Source organism: Odocoileus virginianus, unplaced genomic scaffold, assembly GCF_023699985.2.
Source record: "Odocoileus virginianus isolate 20LAN1187 ecotype Illinois unplaced genomic scaffold, Ovbor_1.2 Unplaced_Scaffold_3, whole genome shotgun sequence".
NCBI lineage: Eukaryota > Metazoa > Chordata > Mammalia > Artiodactyla > Cervidae > Odocoileus > Odocoileus virginianus.
In genome coordinates, this window is record NW_027224265.1 from 5351027 (window position 1) to 5355092 (window position 4066).

General features: G+C 42.4%; 1 non-coding gene across 1 annotated transcript; it reads right to left on the reverse strand.

Annotated features, from left to right (window-relative positions):
• Positions 1-830: 830 nt before the first annotated feature.
• On the reverse strand, positions 831-902 carry TRNAG-CCC (transfer RNA glycine (anticodon CCC)). Its single transcript has one exon. It is a non-coding gene; the product is annotated as a tRNA-Gly (tRNA).
• Between the last annotated feature and the right edge of the window lie 3164 nt (positions 903-4066).

A 4066-nucleotide genomic window follows, 5' to 3' on the forward strand; every position in this document is an offset into this window, starting at 1 on the left:
GGGATTTCCCAGGCAAGAATACTGGATTGGGTTGCTATTTCCTTCTCCAGGAGACCTTCCCGACCCAGGAATCGAACCCAGGTTTCCTGCATTGCAGGCAGGTTCTTTACCAACTGAGCTACGAGGGAATCTTGACAGTTCCTGGCTATAGGAGCTGTGTTTTGGATATCCATATCCTCAGAGTGGAGGAGATGGTGGGGAGAGGAATAGAGTAGGAAGTCAAGCTGGTGGATGCCTCTAGCCCGCAGTGATATAAACAGGCTTTGAGATTCTCCACTTTCATCCTTTCCCCCTTCTATCCCTCTCCTGCTGCAGCCCGAGAGAATTTTCCAAAATTTGATCATGTAGTTAACTTCCCAAGGTATCACCAGACATCCTGTGGCAAAGAAAGGCTAAATTTATTAGGACTAGCTGTAGTAATAAAGAGCACCATCTAGAAAAAATCTTTACAGTTTCTCAGAAGAAGGATGCAAGAATCCATTCACAGGGTTTGAGGGTCTGGGTTTAAGTGTATGAGGCAGTCTTTTCAAGGTGAGAAACTCACAAGGTAGGCAAAATTAGTGGTAGAGTGGGGTTGATAGATACAATGAGACAGGGTCTTGAAACAGGTCTTAGTAAGTCAACTGTTACTAGGTAAGCAAGGTGTTTGCCCAAGTTAAATACTGTATTGGAACAACTGATTTACAGGAATTTCCTGAAGCAGACAGTGGACTTGTTTGTTGATTTTTTAAAAAAATTATGTATTTATTCAGGCCACTCCAGGTCTTAGTTGTGGCACCTGGGATACATTGCAGCATGTGGGGTCTTTAGCTGTGGTGTGTGGGATCTATTTCCCTGACCAGGGATCAAACCTGGGCCCCTGCATTGGGAGTGCAGAGTCTTAGCCACTGGACCACCAGGGAAGTCCCTGTTTATTGATCTTTTCCAAGCAACATAAACCATGTTAAGATAATGGAGACAAGTGGCCTCCATTCTTAGTCAGAATAGCTTATGTTGTACTTAATACCAGAGGTCATAATTCTCAATGTCATCAAGCCTCTACCCTTTCTTCCAAAAAACAAAGTCCCCCAATTTCTCATTACTTTTATAATAAAGACTAAAATTCTTAAGTGTGTGATAAAGTTTGGACTGTTTTCCATTGTTCCTCCTGCTCTCAGAGCTACGTTGACCTTGTTTTAGTTCCTTGAATGTGCCATGTTTCCTTGAATTTTTGCAGGCCTCTCTGCTTGAAAATACACAGTATTGCATTTGATTCTTATACACACACACACACACATTACTCTATGAAGTGAAAACTAATTATCTTCCCTTTAATGATGACAAAGCTGAGGGAGAGAGAGGTAAAATAAGTTTCCCACAGTCCCATAGCTGACAAGTGGATGCACCAGAAATCAACCCAGGTGCTCTGGCTGCAGAACATACACGCTTAACCATTCCACTCTCCTAAAGCCTGTATGCTCCCCAGAGATGAACACCTATCTTCTTGGCTAATTTTGTTGTCTCCTCTCTTTCTCTTGGACTCAAGGCTGCCATTATAGAGGATGGACTGGAAGGTGGGAAATGCTGAGTGGGGAGTGGAGGTTGGGCAACAGAAGTAACTTTACTATGAAGTTAATGAAGTTTTAACAGTGACATTAAGGGTGGGGTGGTTGGAGTCCTCTGCTTTGGGTACAGGCAATAAAGGGGTGCGCTGTGTGCAGAGAATTTAAACAGTAAAACCAACTAAAAGTGGATCTGCTTTTCTCTGCAACCATTCTCTGGCAAAGCTAAATGAGGTTGGTGATAAAATAGTCCTTCTTGCTGGGCAAACAGGTCACTGTCACATCCCCTTGGTAGACCACTAAGGATAAGCTAAAGCACCCCCTTCCTTGCACAGCTTCCTTCTAAGGCCTGGGACTAAGACTTCTTGGGGGTACTTTGAGAAAGTAACATATTTAACCTACCATCAGTTAAGACCACCATCTTTTCCCACTCAATTTCACCTCTATCTTCCTTCCCTTCGTGTAGCAAGTTAGAGTGGTCCAGGGATCCAATGAAGACAGATTAAGATGGGGACACACTTAGATGATCTTGTGCTCAGTTATGTCCGACTCTTTGTGACTCCATGGACTGTAGCCCACCAGGCTCCTCTGTCCATGGGATTTTTCCAGGCAAGAATACTGGAGCAGGTTGCCATTTCCTTCTCCAGGGATCTTCCCAACCCAGGGATCGAACCCATGTCTCTTGTGTCTCCTGCATTGGCAGGCAGATTCTTTACCACTGCACCACCTGGGAATCCCTAGGCAATCTTAGTGGGATAGATTCATCTTCCACAGTCACTTCCACGTATTGTTATTGGTAGCTACTTTGGTATTAGAATGGCCTCTAGAATACTGCCTCACCTAATGTGACTTGTTTACATTGTGGTAGGTTTCACTGGAATACAAACATCCTTTGGTACCCAGCATAGGACATCTGTGATTAATTGGGATTGAAGTGTACAGAGCCAGATGCTAGTGTGTGAAAACTTTTCGCAAATCTTTAAGCTTACTTTTGAAAAAAAATAAAAGCAAAAAGCCCACAACCAAACATGATTTTTCTCAAATTTCTTAAAAACCTTTAAAAATTACATGAAGTGACTAATAGAATTGTGAAGCTAAAAAAAAAAGTCATAACTGACAATAATAAACATCTAATTTCTTCAGCTATGATAGTGGAAATGCTGGATTGTCTTCAGGGTGTTTTTATAAAAAAAAATTACAAAGTGTTGTGATTTAAAATAGTAGTTGAAGAGGATTATAGAGATGTGTTAGGCAAGTTATTAATACAAATATTATGTTACTTTCTGGATTTGTGCTGCTAATGTATCTGTCAGTGTAACATAATAAAAGGAAAATATCTGGTCTTTGTCCCCAGTTCCTGTCACAGAGCTTCAAAAGCCCAGAGTGCTATGAGTGTCTGTACTAATGAGGTGACTTGTGGTGAGTCCCCAGGTAGCTTTAGGATCCGGGCTGGTCATCAGAAAAGCCAAATATGTGGTTAGAAGATTGGAACTCTTGGCAGCCCAACCTCCAGGGAAGGAGCTGGATATTGAGTCAATCTGTTGTCAATTATTTAATCAGTCATGCTTGTAATAAGACCTCAGTATCAACTGTGGACACCAAGGCTCAGTGGAGCTTCCTGGTTGGTGAGTTCATCAACAGGAAAAGAGGACAGTGTGTCCTGAGTCCCTGGGGAGACTGCATAGGGGCTCTGTGTCCCTCTGAGACCTCTCCCTAAGTACATCCTTTATCATAAAATTGTAAGTGTAGTGCTCCCCATGAGTTGTTCTAGAAAATTACTAAACATGAGGACATGTGAGAATCCCTGACTGGTAGCCAGTGGATCAGCAATATGGTTGGTCTAGGGACCCAATTTGTATTTGTCATCTGATGAAACTTTGGATGAAAATTGGTCTGTTAAAGGGGCTTTATGTGACGTGGTTGTAACTCTTTTACTTTAATGTATTATGGGGATATATAGTGTCTCCCTGGAGAATCTAGCTTCCCCTATCTAGTATTGTGAAACAGAAAACATAAAATCTACCTTTCAATAAATATTAATTGGATGTGCTAAATGGAAACCAGTAAGTTTGCCCAAGTCTACACAGTATAGAAGAGAAGCTGGAATGCTAGTGTAACAAATTCTTTATTTGGTAGCTTGCGTGGAGTGTAGACTGAGGCTTATGGCAAAAATCTATGATTGTCTACATCCCAGTGACACCGCTGGGACTCTAGACCAGAGAATTTCCATTTGAGAACAAATTGTAGCATGCTACTGAGCATTAGTTGAAATCTCCTAGGACTGAAGGACATAAAATCATCTTGAAACCTGAAATGACTTGTTGAGAATGGAGAAACGCTGTAATGGGGAGGGCAATGCCCAAGAGCGCTCCACTTTAAGATGGAAATGGCTTTACAGGAACATGCTACTGGGGAATGTGGGGAATGTGAGGTTCTTACAGAAGGGAAGGGAGGCTCTCTTTCCCTAAGCTGACTCTGGAACTGTCTGAGGAGCTGCTGACCCTTGGCCACCGAATCCCTGGGCA